This window comes from Ambystoma mexicanum, chromosome 1p (genome assembly GCF_040938575.1).
Source record: "Ambystoma mexicanum isolate Mex_15411 chromosome 1p, UKY_AmexF1_1, whole genome shotgun sequence".
Classification (NCBI taxonomy): Eukaryota; Metazoa; Chordata; class Amphibia; order Caudata; family Ambystomatidae; genus Ambystoma; species Ambystoma mexicanum.
The window spans coordinates 1465376153-1465403051 of NC_090921.1; the positions used below are offsets into that span (position 1 = coordinate 1465376153).

The 26899-nt window shown below is 47.3% G+C and overlaps 1 protein-coding gene across 9 annotated transcripts in view; it reads right to left on the bottom strand.

The window, feature by feature from the left end:
* The window catches only part of SEMA4A (semaphorin 4A), a 733849-nt gene that overhangs the window by 274837 nt on the left and 432113 nt on the right, over window positions 1–26899 (bottom strand). Inside the window, exon 1 of one of the 9 annotated variants that reach the window (XM_069607126.1) lies at window positions 1450–1573. The exons of the other annotated variants lie outside the window; for them this stretch is intronic. The gene's annotated coding sequence lies outside the window, so the exon portion shown is untranslated. Of the gene's footprint in view, window positions 1–1449; window positions 1574–26899 lie in introns of those variants that run through there. 9 annotated transcript variants of the gene reach the window in all.

Genomic DNA, 26899 nt, shown 5'->3' on the forward strand with positions numbered 1-26899 from the left:
AATTCAGCACCTGATCGCTGCATCTATCAACAGAAGGGATGCCTAGCAGGGGACAGCACCTCACCCTTTCAGCCTTAATGGGGGCGCTGTCCCTCGCAAGGCACTTCTTTAGCTCAGAGATCGCTACATCTCTTAGCTAAAGAAATGCCATGCGAGGGGCAGCCCCACCATTAAAGCTGAACAGGAGAGGCCGCTGGAAACCGAGGCCTGTTTTCTTAAAGCCTGAAGCTCCCGCGGTCTCACCTTTTCTTCATAACGGTGGCGTCAGCACACGGGCATCTCTGGTGCCATCGCCACCATTATGGGAAAAGGGATTTTTTTTCTAAAGCCAGAAGCACTTGCACATGAGTGAGAGCTCCAGGCTTCAGGGGAAAAAACATTGGGCTCTGGGGGGGGGGGGGGCAGAGCTCCCATGGGACAAGAGGGAACCCCAGTAGGGCCCTGTATGAACCTGATAGGGCCGCAGCTAGCCCCAGCCCACTTAAAGCCCTAGCACGTGTTACAGAATTAGGGACCGGGCAGCTGCCTGTGCACGCTTCCACTAAGGAGCACAGTCATTTTAGTTCAATCGATTCCAATCAAAAGATCTGGAACAAAGTCCTAATCTGAAAGCAGCCTCACCTTAAGCATGACTATTTAGTCATCCAAAGATATTCATTGCTCAGAAATCCTTAGCCAGCACAGTCGCAACGCGGCAGCTGTGAGGCGCATCATTGCACAATGGAAATTCTTGAGGGTGAAGAAGCACGGGCAGTGCAGGGCCGCCGGTACCAAACCCTGTAAGTGACTTCTTAATCAATAACGCGAGGATAAATCCCCAAAAATTGTCATGCAGCAGAGCCCACTTTCTCCCTGTGCCCAGCTCTGTCAAGGTTACATTCTTTTTAAACTGAACTGGGAATAGTAAGCGAATAACACTGGGCCTATGTTAGTCCTTTCAGTATTCCAGGAGGGACGGGGTCGTTTACAATTTCATCTGCATTCCTAAAAGATGCGGGGAACGTTTTTGATTTGGGATTCCCTTGGGTGGAGGGACATCAGGTCGCCAAAGGACTTCTCAGTGAACTCTTAGGAGTAGTGCCGAGGCCACCTTCCAAATCAAGAGGCGCACTCTTGCTATGGGTGTAAACACGCCCACTGGCAGCAGCCAATTTTTAGCTCAAAGATTTCAAGCGAAAAGTCCGGGCAGCGCCAGAATCTAAACTCCATGTCCCCTTAAATGTGGCTGCGCCAGAGAAACGTCTTTCAATTATATTGAACAGTGAAAAGACGCCCGTTTCAGTAAGTTTGGGGCTCATTAATTAAGGTGATGCAGTGCACAAGAGTACGGCAGGCGAGCAGGTCAAGGTGACTGGAGGCTCGAGCTCCTAGCGCGACAACGACGTGTCATATTTGAATATTAACCAATACAATGCTGTATCCGCTTCAACATAGAAAATAACGGCCTACCTGGAAGAGCGGAAGTGGTCGCTCTGTGGAGCAGGAAATTCTACCCCAATGGATTATTTCCACCAATTTCTTTCCTTTCCCACTCTGATCCTCTTCGGCACGCCGCGGCTGGCAACAGTCCTCACGCGCAATGACAGCTCACAACACAGCTCCTATCAATTACGAGCAACAGGAAACCAGATTATCTGCCCCGGCCTGTCTTTTCTAGGCAGCAAAAAACAAGCTGCAACAGGCAGGTCCTTAGCTGACAATGACTCAATGGAGAGCTTTCAAAACCAAAACACGCAGCGTAGTAGTATGAGAGGCGGCTAGAGTGGCCTACTTTCTGAAATAATTTTGCAGGACATTTGTCCACAAGGTGATGGTGACATCACGGCTTCATTCTTCGTTGGCCCGCCCCCAGTTGGTGAATGGCTGTTAACGCTATAAAACCCGGCTTAATTGCAATGCTAATGGTTTGTCCTTGGGAGGTGATGGTCACTTTTTTTTAACTGTAAACATGACCATCACAACCCAACAGCACAAGTGAAAGAGAGGCAGCAGCTCTGCTAAATTAAAGGACGCAGTAATTACACCCTCCAGCACGGGACAGAGTCATCCAAACCGGGAAAGCCTCGCAAAATACAGGACATTTGACTACCCTAGATACAAAATGTTAGTCTTCTCCCGGAAATCCTAAAAGGCCGGAAAATGGATTTGGGTGGGAGCGCAATGACGGCCATTTTGCTTTTCAACCTGTTGCTCAGAGTCATAAGGGAATGCATATTTCATAGAAGATTCCTGTCTGACGATTTAGGGTGAATTGAATTCTTGTATTAAGAGCCACTCAGTAGATAACCCTACTTTACTTTTGACTGATGAAGTCACCACAAATTATATTTTTTATTGGCGATGTTTATAGCGGATATTAACAAACTCAATGCAATTCTTGGAAGGATGAATCTGTCGTGCCAGGATTCGAATGGGTGACCTGCAGAATGCATGCGCCTCTTTGAAGCCGGTGCTGAACCCAGGGAATTGGCTTACATTGACAGCATCTTGGCTTCTTCATGCTACTTGCTGGTTAGCATTCACTTGGCTCAGGAGGGTTCTGCCGACTCAGGTCTTACCTTGTCTCTATATATGTGCACTCTCTGCAGTGACTGGTAGCCATGGGCAGAGGTTTTTACAGAAACTTTGCACCAGTGCAAGTGCAATTAGCATTAAGGTAGTAACTGTCATGCTGCATGTGACACAATGACTACTGCAAAGCTGGAGTAAAGGGACGAGTAGTGGAAAAGTGCCTACTCAGCCCCAGACCACCACTAAACCAGCAGAGACCCCAATTCAGGGTAAAATAGACACATGCTGTCAGGCATACCTTGGTGCCGTATTGGTAGACAAGACTCTTCAAGAGGGGTTTTAGCTGGTACATAAGCAGCCCAAGCAACAACAGTACGGTAGTACCAAAATAAAAGTATATCTAACCACGGATCTTTACAAATAGGGTCTATAATTAAACGAACAAAAATGCACACAACTAAGAAAAACACCAACAAACTACCTATGTAAGGGCAAACACAGAGGAGGCAGACTTTAAATGAAAGGAGCACTTTGGGTTTGTAGAAAGCAGTGCAAAGAAAAGATTTCAGCAGCAAAATGACAAAGTTATTAGATATGTCAGGCTGGGAGGATGTGAAGAGGGACAGATGAATGTGGCCCTCGAAATGAAAGGTGGACATTGTTCCTGGCCCCCTCCTCCCCAACACCACTGTACCGGAGATGTGTGAAATTCTGTTCACTCAGACAACCATACAAACCCTAAACTGGTGACGTCATAGAGGAAATAAACTTGCAGACGATGGAGCAATTGGACTGACGGTGACGGTGCTGAGAGCCGATGACCTCACGACTGAGACCAAGACGTAGATGCGCTAGGATGAAGAAGACATGCATCCCTGCACAAAGTATTGAAGACACTAAGGTTAAACCACTCTTAGACATGAGGAACATGCTTTTGACCCACTTTGATAGAGGACATGTACTCTTTTGCAGTGCTGAAACGCAAGACACACAAGAATAAGCCATCAAGCTTGCTTGACGCTGAACGCAGTTAACATAAGTAGCCATAGAAAGAAAAATGGAAGACGCACCCACATTGAAGTGAATGGAAAGCACTGAGAAGGCTTGAACACACAGGGAGAGGCCTGACTTGTTGGTTTAGCAGGAAAACACAGACCAGACTGTTTGTGCAGCAGGTGTGCATATTTTGTCTAAGGCTGTCAAGGGAGGGAGAGTTTTGTATCTGCACCAGAAAACACAGACGAGGACAGACACACGAAACAGACTTCTTAAAATTAGGAGAGAAACAAATGTTGCTGGAAGGATAGAGACACACCATATAAGCTAAAAATCCTTGCAAATGTTGAGCAGGAAAATCAAGTCAGTGGTCTCTGCACACGTGATCTGAGACTGGAGGACAAAGCATATTAATTTGAGTCAGACAGAGACCTTTATGCCCCTCCAGCTAGGACAAACAATACAAAATGATATTAGGATGAAAGCTAAATGTCCTATCTTATGGCCTAGAGGATCGGGGATGGTAACCATATTGGTGCAGACAGCACATTTGGGGCTGTTCTCATCACCTTAAATTGTTGCTCATGGGCTGGTAAACTTCCACGGTACCAAGGCTGAGAAGACCCTCACTGACCAATCCCGGCTTGCCGCACGTGAAAGTTCAGACTTTGTTGCACCAACCAATTATAATGTACTAACCAATCATTCCTTATTTGCAACATTTAGTAGGAAGGAGGGTGTAGGTGGAGCCACCAGATAAAGTATAGCCAATCAGAGCACAAATTCCATATATATATACTATATGTAGTTTACAGCACTAACCAATCACAGCTTGCCTTAGGTTTTGTAATTTCTGATGTCACAACCGTTCATAACATGTTGACAAGCCTGTGACGAGCTGAGAGTGCTTTGGAAATCCTGAGATGTCCATGGCTATCTCAGTTTGTGTTATCTCTTAATAAACAGTGTTTTTTGTCATTTAGGCAAGGGTATTTTCCCTAACCCGAACCTCTTGCTATTAAATTGTAGGCTTTCCAACTCCTCCACCTGAGAAGCAAGACAGTGCAGAGAAGCACAAGTTAGAGTCCTGGTCCCACGCTTAGAGGCTGGTCTCTGGCATGAAGCGCGAAATAAAATCTACATTTTTTATATGTCTTTCAAAAAGGTAGTGAAGGGGCTTAAAAGTCCCTAGGGTCCTATAATTTGGACGAGGGGGGCAGTGCCATATCAAATACCTTTAGTTCTTGTCTTTTTAGCATTCAACAGCATCAAACCACACTTTTTGGCTTTGAAACAGGAGTCTGGACTCCTTTGGCACAGAGCTGGGGCCGAGTCGGGGAACGGTGGTGGCAGGTTTCGAAGATGAGGTGCTGTTCGGCGGCAGCAACAGCTTGTGGGCTGAAGACGCTGGAATCGATAGCCATGGCAGGTTGGTAGCATTGGAAGACTTCAATGCCTCAGGTGTGAAAAAGCGTTACCTTGCTTTTAACAGGGATCCCTTCCTCAGTTCTTTGGGTGCTGGGAGACCCAGTCCAGGGCCCCAGGGCCAAGATTAGTCCTTTCAACTGACTGCCCTACCCAACCAGGAAGGTACGTAGAGAGTATTTGCAGGGTGCTGTAACCTCCAGTAAGCAGGGTCTGGAATACCAGTGTCTCAACTGCAGTATGACTCGTCCAGCCATCTGGTCCTGATGAAGAGTACAAGTAAACTCGAAACGCGTTGGGCCTATTATGCTGAATGGACATATATTTTTATAAATAAATATTTGTTATGAACTATAATTGAATTGTCAACCATTAACTTTGTTGCTTCTGTTAAACACCTTAGCGGAATAAGGTTTAAACAATTCACTTTAGAACTACCACAAAACTCCTATTGAAACTTAGAGGCAATGCCTGGCCCTAGACTCCCGGTGTGGCATCAGACACAACAGGTCTAGCCTCTTACACTGAATTATACTTACAGGCATTTTTGCCTCATAGATAGTGTGCAGGGGACATGGGTTTACTAAAATAGGAAACCTTTTGTCTTTTTTGTTAATTTTCCAGCCTAGATACCAAGGCTGAGTTCTTCTCCCCTGCACCTCGAATTACACTTACCCATTATCTTTATGCTTAGCACAATTGCCCTTACTTATTGTACTATCTATTGAATAGGTGTGCTTTATTGGTTCTCAGCTTGTTCTAACTCTGGTGACTTCAAACAGGTATGACAGGGGAGAGGGAGGAGGGAGAGGATGAAGGAGGGTGGGGGGCCAAAGGAGACAAGGTAGTGGGGCAGGGGTTGGGGGAGAGGGTAGCAAGGGAGCTCAGGATGTCCAGAGTTGTAGTGGTATAGTGTGTGGCCACTGCGTTGCAGGGGGCCTAATACGGGAGAGGGGGGAGGTGACTGCGGAAGGATTGGCTAGTTCCCTGCAGATTTTAAAGAGTTCAGCTGTGTTGTTAAATGCACCAGGTACGCATGCCGGGATGGGGGCTCTTTTCTTAGCATGGATGGAGAGTCTATATAGCCTTTGGAGTAGATGGCAGGCCAGTTTGTCAGAGGTTTGCCACTTCCGTTCCGCAGCTCTGCACTTGCGTTTCAGGGCTGTAAATTCAGAGTTGTACCAAGCATTACTGTTAGTGGCAAATTTCAGGCAGATCCTCATGACTGGGGCAAGAATGTCCGTAGTGTTAGTAATGGCCAGATGGAGGTTGCTGAGAGCAGAGTCAGAGGTAGATTCTGGGGTGGGGAAAGAGGGGGGATGTAGGTGGATGTGAAGGCAGCAACTGACACATGTTTCATTGGACAGATATTTGTGAATGAGGTTAGCAGTGCTTGGGAAGGTGCGGTCAGAGGACCGAGGGGGCCCAGGTAAGAGGAGAGGAGACAGTGGTCGGAATAGGAGCGAGGTGTGATCAATGGGGGGAGTCAAAGTTCAGAGTAGATTAGGGCATCAAGAGTGTGTCCTGCAGAGTGGGTTGGACCAGAAGGGAGAATGGAGAGGGAGTGCGAGGTGCAGAGGTCAAGGAAGAGAGTGGATGACGTGATAGAGGAGTCCAAAAGGATATTGAAGTCGCCCTAGTGAAGGAGTTTAGAGGTGGTTCAGAGGAGAGAGGAGCAGAAATCAGCCTATTCAGAGAGGAACAGGGTGGCAGCGCCAGAGGCACCTGTAAATTGTGGCAATGGTAGGAGAGGAGGAGGGAGAGATATCCAACTTGTGCACCAGACTCTCAAAGGAAGAGTAAGGCTGGGTGGCTAAGAGGGAGGAAGGAACCCACTCAGGGAAAGTTAAGGCAACCCCACCGCCAGCCCGGTTAGGTCATGGCTTGGAAATTATCTTATAGCCATCAGGGAGAAGGGAGTCAAAAGCAGTGACTGAGCTGGAATTGAACAATGTCTCAGTAAGAGCGAGAATATCGAGGTCAATGTCTTCAAGAAGGAGGCAGATGTTGGCGGAGTGTTGGCTGAGCAGGCATTAAGTGTGGCCAGGTGAAGGAGGCCTCTGCCTTTGAAGGTTTTCCGAGGAGGAGTACAGGGGCATGGTACCCTAGTTGGAGAGGGAGGGACAGAGAGAGTGGTTGGGGGAGAGGTAGGTGACGGAAGGAAGTTAATGAGTGATGGTAGATGACGGTCAAAGAGAAGTGGGTTGAGGACCCTGAACCAAGATAGTGCCAATGTGATAGACATTAATGATACAGTGGAATGGTGAGAAGCCCGCCAAGAGGACTTCCCACTTGGTGCCCCCATTAATGGGAGAGGATGAAAAAGGGAGAGAGTAGAGATGAGATGAGGAGTTCAGAGGTCTGGGGAGTCGACAGAGAAGATTGTATTGGTGAAGACCTGTCTGGAAGTTGCGCTGACATAGGTGTCTGCGATGGGTAGGCCAGGGTTAGTGGCCAGGATGTCTTTTTTGTGCTTTTGCTTCCAGACCTCATGAGAGAAGAAGGGTAGGTGATAGTGTAGCAGTTAGAGAAGATAGGAGATATGGTGAGTGCCCTGGTGAGTGCTATCGCTGAAGGAAGGGGTGGCTGCACTGCACAATCCTAGCCCAATTCATCAGGCGGCCTGGTAGTTGCAAAGGGGCACAAAATGCAATGCAAAAAGTAGTGGGCAGGATGCTTAAACGCACACACCTAAATTTGAGAATCAAACAAGGGTACAAAATGCAATGCAAAAAGAGGTAGATTCGGTGAGTCAAGGAAGGCAGAGTCAGAAAGGCACTGTTTGGTTCAGGTTCAGAGATTGTTAAAGGAGGATGCAATGGCGACTTCAGCCTTCACTCACTTGTCGATCAGCAGAGAGCATGGAGCTGCAGAGGCTCAAGTTCATGTGGGTCCTGGCATCTGGAGGCTGCTTCATAGTTCGTTTGTAGGGTGTAGAGGCAGGGACCCTTCTCAGCCCGGACAGGCACGGACACGCGCCATGCACAGAAATGTGTAAAGATGGGGCTGGCCAGTGTCGTACACACGGCGTTGCATAAAGGCCAAGGCCACCCTCATTTCCCCATTTGTGTTGAGCGCACTACTGACAGCTGATGAGAGTCAGCATCGAAGTGTGCAAAAACAAGTAGTGGGACTATGTTCCCCTCGGACCTGCTCCTTTCTCAGTCCACTGCCCCTCCCCTGTTCCTCACGCCCTCACCCTCAATCTGATACCCTCCCTCAGTGCTCTCTCTCCCCCAATACAAAGACCCTAACTTGTGCCCTGACTCACGTTCATGCCACCTCCCAACACTCTGCTTTACAAAAGTACTATCAAGGCAGAGAAATACACATTGAAAAACATGTCTCTTAAACGACCACCCTTACTCATTGCATGTCGCATCCTTATGCACCCTTCCATTTCTAATCACCCACCCACCGGTCCTTCCTCTGAAAGGAGATGCCCCCCTCTTTATTACGGAAGCCCACTGTGCCCAGAGCAGTCTAACGTTAATCAGGTTTAAATGCTAAACTCAAACTCTGATCACTGCGGGTACCTGACGCTGGTTCGGGAATGGGCTTTATATCCTAAGCAGGCAATTGCAATGAACACCAGCACACCAACGTCTGCAGTACAGTGCAGCTAGATTTGCCATGAGAGTATGCCCCGCAGGATACAGGTTCAAATCCAAATAGGGGACCAGCCAAGGCTAACTTTGCCTACCATCCAGTGATGCCCCCACTGGTGAGAAAAATAAACGTAAGGGACAATGGCTGAAAAGTGGAGGAACATTGCACTGTTTATTATTGCCTGCTTAGTCCTCTGATCAGCGGGCATGTTTGCTTCGTCGAGGTGCAAAAGTGGTCTTTAAAGGTTTTACTGAACTCCAAATGTTATGCATGAACGTCCAAAAATGACTACAGGCATGTGACCTTATCGCACAAGTTCTTCATTGGTGTGTCTAAGCCTTAAACCTAGCATAACTCAATGGTCAGCAGCTCCAGTTGTATCATTTCAGGTTTTAAATAATCAACCGTTCTTGGCTTTTAGGCTCACATCCTATTGCATTCTGATACTGGTGTGGCAGAAGAGAAAGAGGATTCATTCGGTGGGGCTAGCCTCACATATATCAGCTTTGTTGAGTCCGTATACATATGTTAACATTCTGGTTTAGTAATCTTCCTTTCATCCTTACACCGTCGGTGAAATTATACCATTTAGATGGGCAATTCTAAATGTATTATTTGCAAAGCAGCGCAATGCAGATAGCCTATAAAATTCACATTTCGACCTGGTCACCTGAGGGCATAATAAATACATCCTTCAATTAAATAAATGTGTCTTCTTTAGCCTAGGAGCCCTGCCTTAGCCCCATGGTTATAGTGCGGGCCCACCCTGTGATGGTGCCACTACAGGCGGTGCTTGTACTAAACTCACTGAGCCTGAAGAGTTGACATGAGTGGTTACGCCCATTGCACCCCCTGCGTAAGCAATGACACAGGGAACGGATATGGAGAGTCAAACGGAAAGGAGTTTCTTATCAATTCCCAAAATACGACCAGTCGCGAATACCCGAACTAACAGCGGGGCGCAGGAAGTATTAACCGCGGCTTTTGATGACCTGGGTGCTGGCGAGGGGAAGGATTAAGTCATAGGACCACTTCAATCAAACCATGCACCAGGATGCCGCCATCAATGACAGTGTCAACCGGAAGGACATCACTCTATAGCGAATGCCGTCCATATAACAGGGAACGGGGAAAACGAGCCTAGCTCAAGAACTAACTTTCCAGCAACCTCGCAAGCCTCAACTAGTTATTCAAGTGATGCGACAAGAGGAAAGAATATAGTACAATCAAACACTAAAGCCATTCAAGAAGCAAATAAAGTTATTAAGGCGACGCAGGCAGACGCGGCCGTTCTGGCAGGGCGGCGTGATTGTAACGCCATTTGCTGCTTTAAGGGCGTGAAATATGGCAACAAGAATTCCTATAAACTGTCATTAGTCAAGGCTCTGGGGGATATCCTAGGAGTCTCAGACAGTGGTGGAAATGGAAAAAATGTAGTGGGGGATCCCGCAAGTGCCAGGGTGGGGGAGAAGTTGGGCGGGGGGGCAGAGGGGATGTGGTCTAGAGGGGGCGGGGTTGGTAGTGGCCATCCGATCAGACAAAAACTTTAAAAAAGAAAGAAAAAAAAGCGCCCACCACGGCAACATTGCCTTTTACCACCGACCGGGGCTTTAAGTGGGCCGGGGCCTGCCAGGGCTCAGCCCGGACAGGCTCCGAAATTTCGTTTTGAGGCGGGGCCCATTAATCTCCCCTGCCAGCCCTGGCCACTACATGAAAAGGATTTTTTTCTGAAGCCTGAAGCTCTCGTTCGTGTGCTCCAGAAAAAAATGCCTTTCAGCCATAAAGGTGGCTCTGCACCTGCGAGGCATCCCTTTAAGCAGGAGATACCCGTGGGCCGGCGGCACCATTATGGAGAAAACGTGAGGCCTCTGGAAGCTGAGGCTGTTTTCCTGAAGACTGAAACTCGTGGGAGTTTCAGTCTTCAGGAAACCGGCCTCAGCTTCCAGTGGCCTCAGCCTTTCAGCCTTAATGGTGACGCTCCCCCTACCCATCTGGCAAGGGGCAGCACCACCACTAAGGCTGAATAGGCCAGGCCCTGTCCCCTGCCAGGCAAGCCTATAGAAAATAAATGCAGAGATCAACACTCTATCCCCTATGGGAAGAGGGTGTTGATCACTAGAAAAGGATGTCTGGCAGGGGTGCCAGTGGCCCATTGAGCCGGGGCTCCTCGGGGAAACGTGGCCTAACGGGCCAGCAGGACCCCTGCAGTTACGCACGTCCCCTTGATGAACCCTGGCTCATTTTGTAGTGCCAAAAAAAGAAAAAGAAAAAAAAAACGCCTGCGACCGCAGCATTGCCGTTTACCGCGGGCTTTGGTGTAATGCACAATGCTCGCTACATGTACAACTGATTCCTTTCAATTGTACATGTAGCGAGCATTGTGCATTACACATCAGTGCCAAAGCTGGCGGTAAATGGCAACGCAGCCGTCGCGGGCGTTTTTTTTTTCTTTTTCTTTTTTACAGCGTGGTTCATGGGCTTGGGTGGCTGACTCTAGCCAGATCCCGAGATCCGGCTACACATCTGGTGCCAGATCTCGGATCCGCTGAGAGCCGGCCCAATGACCAGCACTGATCTCAGACATAACTTTTAAGATCTTTACTGTCAGCCGCATTTTGGCTGATTGCATGCACTGCGCATGTTGCAACATAAGGTTTGGGTTATCCAATCTGTATATCCGATCTTGCTTCATAAATTGTAGTGATGCTCAAGACTCAAAGCACAGTATGTGCCACCTTCATGATGCATGGCTGGCTCCGGTAACAGTAAATATCCCACAGGAACCAACAGCTAAGGATCAAAATGGCCCACACATTGGATGCTCATCTAACCTACCGGGTCTAACTAATATGATGGTTTAAAATCAAGGGGACCTGCAAGAGATCTTTCAGCAACCATCTCAGCCACTTCTGATCTCAGCAAGGGGGCAGGAGAGTGTGTGTGGCTGTATATCCCATGCACAGCCTCTTGACCCCTAGCGCAGATATGGGGTGTATATTACACTAAAAATTGTCTCCTCAAACGTTGCAGGTCTAGAAAGTAGAATGAAAGACGCAGACTTGGAATCCTTTTAATCTCAATTTGATATTCTCTTGATCCAGGAAACTTGGTCTACTAACCCACCTGAGCTTAAGAACTATTCACACTATTATATTAATGCTATCCTGAGTTGAGGGGTAGGAAATGTGGTGGCCTGGTTATTTATATTTAAAAACATCTGAAATGTAGAACAGTCACACCATTTTTTTGCATCAAATACATTGCTAATAGTGGATATTGTAGGGAAAATTGTTCAAAATGGCAATTAGTTCATTTTTATAATGTATTGAGGGGAGAGAGTGTCAGCGGGGGAAGAGGAACATATCGCGTTTCAAATGCCCTCCCCGGTTTTATTGGACCCTAATGGAGATAAAAGAGGGTGTAAACTAGTACTAGTCTCTGTGAGCTGGGTCTGGGTTCCACAAATGGCAGATTTAAATCAGGAACCCCAGGGAATTTTACTTTGAATAATTCCAAGTCCTGCTCTATTATCGATTATTTTATAGGTGGCATAAAACGTTGGTTCAAGATTGGGATCCAAATAAGATAGTATCTACACTTATCCATGATACTTTGCTTAGCATTGAAAAATGCTTGAGCGGTATCAGAGAGGTAGAGGGGAAATTAGTTGCATGGGAAAACATAATGAAGACAGTTAGCGATGCATTCGGACGGACGCGGTATGGGCCAAAGCTTAAAACAGGCATATGTATGGTTTGATGTTAACCGCAAAAATGCCAAATATTTACTTCTTCTAACCCTAAAACGAGCAAACAGAAGCAGTGTAGAAATTGCCGGAGCCAGGCAAGCATACAAAAATGCAATAAGAGAGAGGGAAATACATATGGGCAAGAGAATTGGCTGTCCGTGGAGCAGGCGGCAGCCTCGGGTGATTCTGAACTTTACTGAACGTAATAGCCTCCGGTTTAAGTGACAGCATAAACCCACTTCCTGGTAGAGAGGCAGAAATGTCAGTGGCCAAATGGGTTGAACATTTTTCAAATGTATATAATGACTCAATTTGCTCCCGATGTCTGTGGGTTTGCAGATCCCCAGCCTCACACACTATAAAACCAATCAGCCAAAGAATTAATGATCCTTTAATAGTATCCACTCTAGAGCTAGAGAAGGGATACAAGATGATGTGACATGATAAGGCAATAGGCCCAGAGATGGTCCCCATTGATTATTTTAAACATGAATGTATGATTTGGCTCCAAGTTTTACAGTAATTTTTGACATTTTTCTGTCTCAAAGGATTATCCCGACTAGTTGGAAACAAGAACTATTGTGCCAAACTTTAAAAAAGGTATTTTTGAAGACCCTGCATGCTACCGCCCAATTTCCCTAGTTGACACCTTGGTCAAATGATTTGGCTGGGTGCTATATTGTAAAATAATGAAATGGGCCAACGTTAAGTCTATCCTCTCAGATATTCAATATGGCTTTCGTAAAGTTCTGGGAACCTCTGATCAAATCTTCAATCTTAGTTTAATCCTGGATAAGTATGTTCATGGATTTGGGACCACAATGTATTCATCTTTCATGGATTTAACAACCACATTTGATTGCGCAAATCGTTTACAATTCGGGGAAACCGTATGGGCTCTTGCAATGCCATCATCGATGCTTGAAATCTTGATTGAAATGTATAGTGGCTTATAAATAAGAGTCCATCTTGATGGGATGGGCACGTTAACAGATCTAATTTCCTTGTCCCGGGGAGTACGGCAAGGCTGTCTGTTAGCCCCACTACTTTTTAAATGCATTTATAAACTCCCTCTCTTCTACATTGATTAATCTGACCAGCAATGTTCCTAAATCAGTCAATGATAACACACTAATGTATGTGGATGACGCTGTTCCCATTGCAAGAGCTACAAATGCCTTGCAAACGCTGCTGATGGGTTTCAATGACTCTATGAAACAGAGGGACTCATAAGTAAACATAAAGAAATCAAAGGCTATGGATATAGGCACAACAAAGAGAATAAGCAAACCAATAATGGTAGAAGGTAACAGCGTGGAATGGGTACATTCCTTCAGCTACTTGGGTGTCAACATAATGAAAAACCTAAAGTGGAGCACACACATTAAAATGTAAGCGAGCAAATGGACACAGATAAATGGCTCAATAATAAGATATGGGTATAAAGGGGGTCGCCCAATGGATCATGTAATACGTATTTACAGATCGAAGTCTATCCCAGTGGCAATTTACGGCAGAAGTGTCTGGGGACACCAATGCCCTGATTTATATAAAAGAAGAGAATCGATTCTTTAGAGCAATAGTGGGGAGTATACCAGGGGTTTCCAGGCTACCTGCTGCATCAAGAATGTAGCCCGATGTATATCTTGGACCTCATACATCTGCAACCTCTAGTTCATTGGTTTATGAATATGGGGGAACCGACGTTCAACTTTAAGCAGAAGGTTAATAGATGACATGATGGCTTCAGATGCTCATTATGCCTCCACGTGGCTACATTATGTAAAAACAACATTTAAATCTTTGGGGTGGTGGAGTACTTTGAACTTAAAATGGGTAGGAACAAGGAAGAGCATAGACAACTGACAAAGGCCTTTTTTGCCCTCAAAGAAATAGAGAAGATTTAGAGGGGGAAAAACGAGTGCGGAAGCTTACCTTAGCAATAGGTTATTGCTAGATCCCCGAGCTAGATTCTGTTTTAATAACCAAAGGGAAAGGGTGATCCTGCTTTGTTTAAGAACTTATTGGTTATTCACTAAAGGCACTGCTGTCAGATTAGATGATAGTGCCAAGGGGGAAATGAGATGTCTTTGTGGTTGGCACAACTGCAATGACCTACAACACTTCTTACTAATGTGCCCGGTTAATGCAGAATTAAGACGCCAACACCTGCTTCCAATGTTAAAGAGCTGGGGGACGAGAAATTTGCTGGTTGCTTTTAATCACATTTTATCACTTCCTAGTGCGAAATATGCACACGATATTTATATTTTTATTGAGCGTGCGTTGGACTTGAGAATTAGTGTGCAGAAAGTGTAAAGAGTTTTAAAATGAAGTACTGTTAGCATAACATTGGTTTTATATCCAGCTGGTGTAATTTATTTGCATTTAAGTATCTACAATTGTCATTGTACTGTTTGCACAATGTATTAGTATTATTGTTTGTGATATTATCTTTTATGGGAGTAGTCCTCCCAAAGTAAATACATTCTTCTTCAGAGCCCAGTGAGAGGAAGGGGGAGGGAGCCCACGAGGTACAATATCCAGTCATTTATGTAAAGGATGCTTGGTTGTGGTTGCCCGTGGGCCACCAGGAGGGTCCGCAGCCACTAGAAGCCCATGGACAACTTATAGGTCTGCAGGATAACATCTGACTCTCAGACTGGGGACATGACTCTCCGACCAGAATGGTAGACTGAGGACCTGGTGGCACTTAAGCCACCATTGGGTTTAATGTGTCTACTGGGCCTACTGCTTGGGAGGGTACAGAGCATTGGTACATGGGGAAATGGTGTCCATTGGCCACTGTAGGGGACACCGTGGCCATGGCCAAAGACCCTGACCCAGTCAAACTAGACACTAGACATCTACAGACCATGCAAGGGGGCACATCAGGTGCTTTAGGGGTTTCTGGGGCCTGGCGTTGGTCGAGCTATGGTTGTTTTGTGATGACACTGGGTAAGTTATGGTTCATTTAGAAACCATAATGGGCACATTTTTGGGGAAAATACCATACAATATCTGAGCACCCACCAACCATAAAAAGCATAAGAAAGCAGAAGGTCCAGAGAGCACAATAAACCCTAGCAGATATCAACAAAGAAACACTAGAAGAAAACTCAGACATTAGGAGCTAACAACCATAAACAACCCTAACAAATAGAACACCTGAGGACCACTAACCACTCTCACAAATAGGTAAACCAAAGGTCCACAAACAACCCTATCAAACATGAACACCCAAGACTAGAATTGACTCTTACAAATAGCAACACCAAAGGACTGTATATCCTAGGACAGAGATTATGAAAAGAGTGGGGCTCCGTTGACTATGAAAAGCCTCTGTCGCTATGGAAGGCAGGGATACCCTGGACCATGAACAGCTCATGACCCAAGTGTGTGTGTGTGTGTGTGTGTGTCTCTCTCTCTCTCTCTCGCCCTCTCTCTCTCCTATATGTCTGCTCTCGTGCTCTCCCCCTCTCTCTCTCCCTCTCTCTCTTTCTCTCTCTCCCCTATAAAGAACCAAGGCTTCCTTTCCCAAGCAGCCCTATTACCCGGGTAGGCATGTACAGCATATTGACCCTAATGTCTAGGTTCTAACTTATACTTGTGGTGATGACTTAAAGACAGAATGTTCATCCATCTATCCTCCCTCAGGAACTTCCTAGAGTGACCCTACACTACCTAGTGCTTAGCTTGCTAAAAAGGTGTAGTGGATTGTGCCTTTCAGACACTGCCTCTTATTCCACTTCATTTGTACTCCTCTGTTGCTCTCTTGTCTTCCACTCCTTCTAAGCCTCACCTCCACCCATCAATTGTATTACTACTACTCCCTCCTCCTACTGCTCCCTTCTCCGCAGGACCACTACATCCTCGACACTACTACTCTCTCCTCCACATTACTACTTCCCATGCACACTACTACTCCCTCCTCTACCTCAACTTCTACTCAAACACCCTCCTTTCACTCACACAAAAACATCACTATGACTTCATACGCTCCCTCTCCTAAACCACATGACACTCGTTCACGCACACTCAGTAGACAGTACCACTGCAACTCATTAACCAATGCCTCATCTACTCCGAAAATTACCTCCACATTCCACTCCACCGTTCTTTCTCCTGCTCGTCCTTTGGTCTGCCACCTCGTCCTACTCTGACCTCACCTGAACAACCCATGCCTTCGCGTTTCCTGGTTTTGGATCCCCCTGCACGTTTTCCAGTTGGTTTGCTGTTCCTAGCCAATCTGGCCCTGCCTCCCCCACCCGTGAAGTGTTCAGTACAACAAGGTTCTCATATAGTGTATTACGCCCAGCCACCTTTCTCCACGCGGGCCTGCTGCCGAACAACAATGGCAATGCAACTCAAGTTTGTGTCAGAGGGTTCTGGTCTACCCAGCCCTAGGGTGAGACTAATGTGTTTGGGTGGGATTTGGTCTTTTGTCCGCAGTTGTCTAGGGGCTGGATTGCGGTATGCAGTGTTCCTAGCAGCCATGGCTGGTGTTTCTCTTTATACAGCTCTGGCTGGACACATGCATGCTGTGTGCGCAGAGTCTCTGGTTATCTTGGCACTGGCTCTCTTTCTGCATGGCGGAGGGGTCGGGAGGCTTTTCATGGGGCACTGATAGTTCTATGTCTCTTTGGTGCGCTTCTCCTGGATTTGTTGTTTCTCTGGTATGAAAAGAGAAAGCATGGCCAGCATGTGTGTTCCTAAGCATGGGATGCTGCAAATAGGTACTGCACGTGAAGAGACTGGCACATGGGGAGGGGACAGGAATGTGGGCCCTCTCAACTGCCACCGCCCCCTCTGGGACAGGTCTGGCTCTGGATTCCTCCCTGGCAGACCCCCCACCCCAGGCTGAGAGGGACTCCCACCCCCACTTAACAAGGTCAGGGTGTTGACCTTGTCACGCCAATCAAAGACCTTCAGCTAGCATCTCATACATGTTCTTCAGGGACACTCATGGGGTAGGCGTTGTGTACTGGTCACAGCGACTGTTGAGTCCCTATTGGAATGAAGGCGCTGTCAACATTGCACGTGTGAACCTATGTGCGTGGCGCCATGTGATAATGATTAATACTAACAACAGAAAACCTAGGGGTGCAGAATGTATGTAAAATGCACCAAAGCTTCTCCTGCGTGCCTGTCCCAGAATTCCCCAAATCGCTCTCTACCTGTTAGAGGAAATCCCCTCGCCCCTTCTAATGTATGCAATATTACCCCCTCCCCCTTTCAACCTTCTTGCAATATCAGCACATTATCTTTCTAACTGCCTGCGATATTACCCGAAACCTCTCATGCCTGCCTGCCATTTTACCAAAATCCTGTCCTACCTGCCTGTGAGAAAAAAAAATGTTGCCTGCCTGTGCTATTACTCAGATGGCCCCCTACCTCCCTGTGACATTACCCAGGACCACTTAATTCCTGGGGTTATCCGCACACGCTCTCTTATACAACCCACCCATGGGAGGACTGGCCATTCTACAGACTGGGTGCTTGCCCACTGAGCCAGCAACATTACAGATGGCAAGGCTGGCCTCCTGCTGGTTCAGGGCTGCCCCCGGCATGTGATCACCACCCTCTGCCATTCCCTCTCAAGCCAAGGGCTCCCCCAACAGAGACTTAACAATCCCATTCACACAACAGCTCAACAAAGAGAGAGTGTGAAGTGTTCTGTGACACCTCCCTCCTGCACACATAGGTGTTAACACTAGTTATCCATGCGCTCATGTTCAATTGCAGCCTGCAGGACAGGCAGCTCACTCAGTTAGGTGCTGGCTGCTAACATCTAACACTGCAGATAACATGCTCGAGTCCCTGAGAATCAGATAACATTTTTTTTCTGGGGTTGAGAAAATGTGCACCAAATTAAAATGGCTGACATTAGGACCAGTGCTGCAAAGAACTGGGTAAGAAGCACTATATAAACCATACATGTATAAGTTATGTTTATGGCCACTATGACCTGTTCTCACTGCTGTCTGGTTCAGAATAAAGCGTTTGAAAGAGAACATAAATCCACTTCCCGGTGACACAGACATGCCAGACAAGGCAGTACAAGCAGTGCTGTAATTGGGACAGATTTTTCCACATCCAGGATCCTGCAGAAAATGTATATCCTGACCAGGGAAAATCTCAGGCCCCTCTATACCCGCAGAGTTTGTGGCGTTGGCACTGTTTGAAACAGTGCCAGAACTGGTCCCTCGAACCCAAGCCAGGAGTGAGATACTTGCCCACAAGACAACATGAACATCTGAGCCCGATGTCTGTGAAATTCCTCGTTAGGATTATTCACTGCAGGCGCTGTTGAAATACAGCTTTTTAGGTATGATATGATATGATAAGTGATTTATAACACGCCTGTATCAAGTGTTTCTAGGTGCGACAAGACAAGGGAGGGGGGCAGAGGGAGGACAAAACAACGATAGTACGAGGCCTTGTGTCATTCAGATCATGCAAGTGTGATAATGCCAAGTGCAGGGGGCGAAGGGGAAGTGCCAGGCAGAGGGAAAGGGGAAGTGCAAATGGGGCAGAATGCTCGGCGTAAGCGCCCCCTGGGAAGCACGGCTCTGGGCAAGTGCAGAGAGGCAGGGGACTGTAGGGGTACATTAACAGCCCCTAAGTGCACGGTACACCCACAGACAGTGCAGGGGTGACTGGCCGTGTAGGAGCTTGGTACCCAGTGAGACTCTGAGGGGAGCCAGGCCACCAGTCAGCGCAGCAGACAGGTTAGGTCAGCAGGGAAGAGAGAAAGAGAAAGCAGAGGCAAAAAGGAAGGTCATGAGCTGCTTTCGGAACTTCAACTGGTCTGGATCAAGTTTGAGAGGGGCAGGGAGGCCATTCCAGAGGGAGTCACATGCAGAGGGGAGATATCTACTCCCACTCTCTGCCTGGTGAAGCTTCTGACCCTCAGAGAGTTAGAGGTGGCTGAGCGAAGGGCTCGAGAAGGAAGGTATTGTGGCAGAGAGAGTTGGATGGAGTGAGCGCCCAGGCCCTAGAAAGCCTTGTGGATGATGCAGAGGGTCTTGAACTTGATCCTTGCAGCCACCGGGAGCCAGTGGAGAGATTTCAGGGCTGGAGAAATAGGGCTTGAGGCCAAGGACAAGTCTTGCAGTCCTGTTCTGGATTAGTTGCAGAGGGCGGAAAGTAGAAGAAGGCAGATTGAGAAAGAGGCTGTTGCAGTAGACTAGCCTTGAGACAACCAGGGCTCTGGAGACTGTGAGCTTCTGAGGGAAAGTGAGAAAAGGAAGAATACCTCTGAGGAGGTGCAGCTGGTAGTGGGCCTTCTTGGAAAGATCTGTGATGTGAGGAGAGAAGGAGAGATCGGAGTCGCAGATGACACCAAGGTTGTTTGCCTCACAGGAAGGCAGAGGGCCCAATGAGGGTGGCGAGAGTGAGAGATGGACAGCGGGAGCGGGTGCCCCAATGAGAAGGATCTAAGTCTTACTGGCATTAAGGCAGAGCTTGTGGGAGGCGCACCAATCCTGAATCATGGATAGACAGTTAGGAATGAGCGAGAGAGGAGGGGAGGCTGAGGGGAGCCTGAAAGAGAGCCGAGTGTCATCCGCATAACAGAAAAGGTGTGCACCTTTTATACATTATAGGAAATGCTCCTCTGGTGGGCTGTTATAGAGGTGTTCATGACTCGTCTTTTGAGGGGGAAATGTTTATGGGGTGAGGGTGAGAACAATCCCCCAACCTCGCTAAATACATTGCATTTCCAGGACCATTTCCAGAAGTCTTTTTTGTGGTATTAGTACCTAGTGAGGGGGGTGTGGCAGCCTCCGCAGCTACCTCACAGCGGGGAGCCGCCATCGATCCTCGCCGGGTTTTCCAGGTAAGTGCTCTGCCCTACTTTCCCACACCCCCATGTCCTATCCCCCACCCCATCTCCCTTTTCAATCCAATAAGCCACTCCCTCCACACTTAATTTCTTGCTACTTGTCCATTGGCTGCGCCAGGAGGAGCAGTAGTGTTCCAGGCGCAGAAGCAGCATCAGCAAAGCCTCCATGGAAAGGGAGAAGAGACTACGTATAGCCCTTCCTCCCGATCCATGGCTGACATCATGTTTTCTTTTTTTAAAGTTGCGGTCTCACAATTTACAAACTATTAGTACCCTGGTACATCGTGCCGGGGTACTAATAGCAATGTTACATGGGCAGGGGGTGCATTACCGGGCCTGGTAATGTCCTGGGGCTTTGTTAAGGCCCCCGCTTCGGACCTGTAACTATGGCCACGGGGCATTACCTGGCCCGGTAATATCCCCCCTGCCCATGTAATATTGCATAAGTGCGTCTGAGCGCAGCAGCGTTCACAGTGGTGTGAACGGATAATGCCCAGGCTGCGGGTGGAGGCCCAGTCCACCATGCCCCAAATCCTTTATCTGCCTATGATAGAGTCCGGAGCCATGGATTGGTTGACTGTGAACCTTCCGCAACACACCTGCCGCTCATTGACAGGGTGGCGCCGTTTCTACTAGCTCATGGCTGCTGAAACCTTTGGAAACTTGAGGTTTGTGTCCATTTCAAAAGTCTAGGGGCCAACTATTGATTGACGGGCGGCTGACGCACCCCAACCCTACCTGCTCTCCCGTAGCACCCGCTTGCTTGGGAATGTCCCTTTTGTCAGCAGTTCCTTCGATGACCTGCTTTCTGATGTCTCTTAAAGCCTTCTCTCCTGCGCTCCATTCATATCTATTGGTTTATTCATGTTTAAATATATATAAAATTAAAAGCCAAGGAAATGATTTATAAAAACGGAGTTTGGCGGAACCTTTCCGTTCTTAGTGGAGTCTCTGTCATCAACCCTCGTGTTTCCACACCTGAGTCAGACCAAGCACAGCAATCGAGATAATTGATGCAAAGAATTTAAGACGGTGACACATGGCGCACGCACAGCCTGAATCTTCGGTGAAGGATGAGCGTCTGTGATGACGTATCGCCCGGCCTTAAAGATTCTGCTTAAACAGCTCTTTCCAAACAACTTCGAGGGACAGGAAACAGAGGCTGACAGACCGACGTGGCTGCGGGGAGGAATGGGGCACGTTGGCTAATAGGTCCGTACCCTAAAATGTTCCGGAGTGCTGTGGCGCAGTAAGTCGCCGCGTGACATCCACTGACTTTTCTCCCCGGACATTCCCTGCTGGCCAACCTTTCACTGGAAAGAGAGCAACTCCTTACCTGACCTTTCAGGCACTTCACGTATTGATTCCACCAGGGAAAGAAGAGACACGAACATCCACAATCCAGGCCACTCTCTTAAAGAGACCGCGGTGTTACCACAGTATGCATATGAAGATGGTGTGTACGCCGGTACTGCAGTGCAGGAGGGAGGCCACGTGAGGCTAACCACACTGAGATGATGTACATTGGTATAATAACAAGCATTAACCGTCACAACTATAGCTTACTACTCAGAGTTCTACCTGTTGCCTAAGCATCGTTGACAATGCATTCGCCCTTGGTTACAGTATCACGTCTCTGTTAAGTGGCCTGGAAACCTGGTAGGTACCGTACTGTTATCTCTCGTAGTTACCGCGTCACAGGTACTTCCTCATTGTCATTGAGAACAGATGATGCGTCATCGCCACCCATCATGACACCATTCCCATCCTCTGACTGTCTGTGATGTCCAGCTGATTTTCCAGCGATGTAGCCATTTCAGTTTCGCTGTCCATCCTTCTCTCCTCCGTGTCCTAGTGAGCCAGTCACCGGAACAAACTACAGGTTCAGGTGACTTCTTCACCATCCCTTGTTGCTGTGACTATCAACCCTTTTTTCTGGGCGATTGTCCACGGTATTGGATCATGGGGTGGGCACAGCTTGTGTAGAGGGCTTCTGTTGCATATAAAGGTCTTATCGCACACCTGCATGCTGAAAGGTAGCGGCCACCTTCTCGCGGATTCCTTTCCATTCTCAGCAGCTTGTTTATACCTGGTCGACGCGGTTTCTGTTGGGATCCGTGTCCTGGTACCAAGGACCTGATATTTCTGTTGGGCAGTGCCTCCGCAGGTGCCACCCCTGTGGTTGTGTAGGGCGATGCTCTATATATTATCAGGAGCGTAATGAATGCTGCTTCCATGGAATTTCTTCTTGTCATGGGCAACGCAGAGCGCCTTATTAAGGGTCCGCATGAAGCACTCTACCTCCCAATTTGCCATTTACTCCTGACCAGCAAGGGAGATGCAGTGATGTTGGACCTCGTAGAACTTCATGAATTCGTTGAAGTCTTTACTTTCAAATGGATACCGGTTGTTAATTTGCATCATCTTTGCTTGAAAACTTGTATTCGTTTATAAAAACGTCAAGTTACAAATTTACATCGCACATAAAATTCTCTAAAAGAAATTCCACATTTTGATTCTCAAAAACCAGTAATAAAAAACTGTATGATGTTAAAACAGTAAGACAGCATTACAGAGGAGAGCACTGTTCACAGCCTCATACCACATTCTGGTAATCGTGCTATCAAGCCTTGGCGGCTTCATTATGAAATGTGTTACAATACCTGAGTACAAAAAATGAAAACACTCAACTTCAGCATCTATTTCAAAGCCTTCTTTCTTTGCAGCCAGGCCCTATGCAGATATCGCGCAGTTCTGAAGACAACACACAGTGATGCAGGTTGTCTGAGAAACCGCACAGTTTCTGCTACAGAGCAGACTCCCACAGCCCTCAAAACTGGCCTCAAGTACAGTTTTCTCAGGGCCATTGTACTAGGACAGATCAATAGAAAGTGTATCTGGGTTTCACAACCCGCCCCACACATGGAACATCCCCTCTCCCCTCCCTCCGTATCCTTCCATGATTTTGTGAAGGAGGGTACCGGGAGTACTCCCAGCCTCATCCGTAAGTGCAGAGATCTTTCATACGCTGGGTTAATTAGATCTAAATACCTCAGAAATCCCAGTTCCAAGGCCAATTCAATGTATTCTCTCCCAGTGTTAATGGTCTGGGCTTTCGTTACGAAGTGGGCTCTTCATCTGTCTTTAACATATTTTTTCAAGTCTCTAACAGACCGTTGTGAACAGGCAGTAGGATTTCCCCAGAGTTCGCCCGCTTAAAGGGCATACAAAGTGTTCTTAACATGGAGAACCCAGCCCAAGCTTTTACCTCCCTCTGAGGCCATCAAAAACGACAAAGCATCCTGATGACTCTCCAGCCCCTCGTTCTGCCATAATTTTAACCAGTACAAAGCAGGATTGCGGGCCAACTGGGACGACACTGGGTTAACGTTGAGTTCTAAATATACCAAGCCAATGGAGCACTTTGAGGAAGTATAAGCAATTTCTTCAAGGACCTACGTTCACAAAGGTCCAGTTTCACCGATGCACCATGCCCCCATATTTCCGAACCATAAAGGACTGCGGGAAGGGCCTGCCTTTTATGAAGATTAAGGGCTGCGGACACTGTTCCCCTCTCATGCCTTATATGAAAAGCTCTAATAGCCTCACTATATTTCCCCAGAGTTATTCCAGACTTTTCCACCTCTGAGTTCCAGCCCCCCGCCCCCCGTCTCTTGACTCCGAACTCCCAGGCAGTTAAAAACTCAACCGGCCGCAGAGGGACACCGTTCTCCTCCATAGTCAGGGCACTAGTTTTTCCAGACCTCGGTTTGAAAACCATTACTCCAAGGACAACTCTTTACATTATGAAAGGAAGACATTCAATGTTTGTTTCAAGCCTTGGGGTATGATGGAGAGAATAACCAAATCATCCGCACAAAAGAGTGCAGGATATTTCTTATCTGCCATTTTGTCTCAACGTCTGTGGAAGGCCGTGCAGAGCAGATAGTTCTTCCAGTATTGGTAAAACCCTTTTTGCAGATGTTGAAGGGATGCATCTTACCTCAGGATATCTGAAGAGCTCATCCAGCAGCACCACAAAATGTCTGTTTGGATTTATGGTCCCAAAATCCATGCTCAGCACGTGGCTTGGGACTGCTGATTCGATGAGTGGTGGACGCATAGCTGTGCAGGCTGCCTGACACTACCTGCAGCCTTCTTTCCTAACTCGAGGCTCCTCCTGCAGTCAGGCCTCTGGCTTATTTGCCCCTGGTGTCATGTGTGAGCAATATGCACCACCCTTGGTATTAGTACAGGTGGAGCAACTATTCAAGTTCCTCTAAGAATAACACCATGTGATCCTACTGATAAATTCTGCATGGACTAACCATAGTCCTTTCATAAACTTCTGTGTGTCTCATGTGTAATGTGCATGATCTGTTAGAATTGAACGCCATTGTCCACCTCTCAGTTGCTCTGCAATTTGCTACATGGCAGTGTGTTGTGCTGTGCTTTCAGCGATGTCAGTCAACAACATTGATTTAGGATTTTCCATTCTGGTTACCATGTTGACTAAGGCTTCAGCATCACGTTCAATGTCTCCTGGGAGTGTTCTTGTAGCCCCTGGGTGACGGGATAGATAATCTGTTGGGTTCCCGGCCCCCACACTCCTTTGCAGAGGGACTACCTAGTCTTGCAGTTGTTGCTTCATTGCTCCAGCCTTAGTGGTGGGTCGCATAGCTGAGACTTGTAGAATGGGTATCAAAGGCTTGTGATCAATAAATACTGTGACGAAATGGCCAAATACATACAGGTGGAAATGTCTGCATCCCCATAGCACTGGAAGTGCTTCCCTTTCTATTTGTGAGTATCTTTGTTCCATCGGGTTCAAGACTTTGCTAGCAAATGTGTTGCGATGTCTCAGGCCTCCAGTATCATCCTGTACCAACACTGCTCCTAACCAACTGGGCTGTAATCAACCAATATTTCAGACACTCTCTTGGGATTGAAGAAGGCCATCGTCGTACCTTCCTCCAGAGTGAGGTTTGCATATTCAAATGCCCTTTTGGTGTGTTGATTCCACTCCCAATCGTAGTCTTTCTTAATCAGATTTCTCAGAGGTTCGGTGATGGTGGCCAAGATAGGGATGAATCTCCCACTGAAATGTATCATACTAAGGAAGCTATGGACGTCTGATGGCATCTTGCGTGACACACCATTTCTGATAGCTTTAATCTTCTGGGGATCAGCAGACTCACCTGTCTTGAAATATGAAGCTTCTGTTGTGAGAAATGGCAAATCTTTCCATACCAGGCGAGTCCTTGCTATCTATGTCGTTGAAACACCACTGCAACTCTTACTAGATGTTACTTTTCCAATTTGGAATATATAAGAACATCATTACTTACATTGATGACCCCTTCTAGTCTTGTTAGATCACCTCTAATCGTATTTGGTAAAATCTATGCTGCAGAAGGCACCCCAAAACTACGCCTAAATGAGTGGAAAAGTCATAATGGGAGAGGCTCTGGATGTAACAGTATCTGGTGGCATCCGAAGCTGATCTCAACGGGGGAGAAGATGGCTGCTCATTGGAGGTCATCCAGTGTCAGGCACTGTGCACGTTGAATCGACCTGCTGGGAATCCTCATGTCTATGCATATCCGGACCTTTCCCAGTTGCTTCAGTTTAGGAGCGACCACTATCTGGAATACCAATGGGGTGGGCCGGCTCAGCCATTCTATGGCATCCGCACTTTCAGGTCTGTCAATTGTTCTTCCACTTTCTTCCTGAGAATTAGAGTAGAGAGTGGAGTGGTCCTTGATTATCTTTCCGGAGAGAAAAGAAAGTCATGTGGTACATTTGATCATTCATAAGAGAGTGGAAGATCGCACGGTGGGATATTCAACTTTGTGCAGAACAAAAAATTACAGAACGAGACACTACTTTTGTTTCCCAATGAAAGCAGAAAATCATAGGGACATCATGTTTTTCTGAGAGAAGTGAAAATCTATCAGCTTTTAGCGGTGTGGGGCATGGGAACCTGTGTTGTGACCATTCACACTACAAAAGCTAATATGTCTTGGAGGTGCAGGGCCATGGGACCCAGAAGTACATTAGTCTGAGTCCCGGGCAGCTTGGGTGAAGCCTAGCCAGGAAATCTATTTAAGCTCCACCCTTTCCGGTTTCCTGTAATTGACGCATACAGTACGGGTAAGGTGCAGGAAGATTCTCACTGCTCCAGCAACCTAACTCCCTTTGACTTACTGCTGGGCTCCTTGTCAACCCTGGACACAACAGCGTTTGACCCGCCAGCTCTGCTTGGCTCCGCGCTGGCCTCATTCGGTGACATGGTGGCTTCTGACCCACTGACGCTGCTTGGCTGCGCTGGCCTTGCTCAGTGATATGCCGACTCCTGCCCCATTGGCTTTTGACACGCTGGCTTTGCTCAGCAACCCCAGACTCCTGAAAAAACTGCCTCACTCGGCGACATACTGATTCCTGGCATGCAAGCTTAACCCATGCAATGCCGACTCCTGACACACCAGCCTAACAGTGTGCCGTTTGCTACAAGCTCTTGCAACTCGCATCATGGGTTTTAGGGCCTAAAGGACTGCTTTGAGTGGTTCATGCATGGAAGTATGCAAATGATTGTCATGCTCAAATCTACAGGATTCTTTTTCTGTTATAAATATGTCTGAAGTCCCAGTACTGCGTGCACTGCAAACAGCCTGCGAAGAAACAGGTCACTTACCAGACTCAAGCTAATAGACAGCACAACAGTACAAGTCAAGAGAATTGCTTGCGCCTCGTTATTTGTTTAT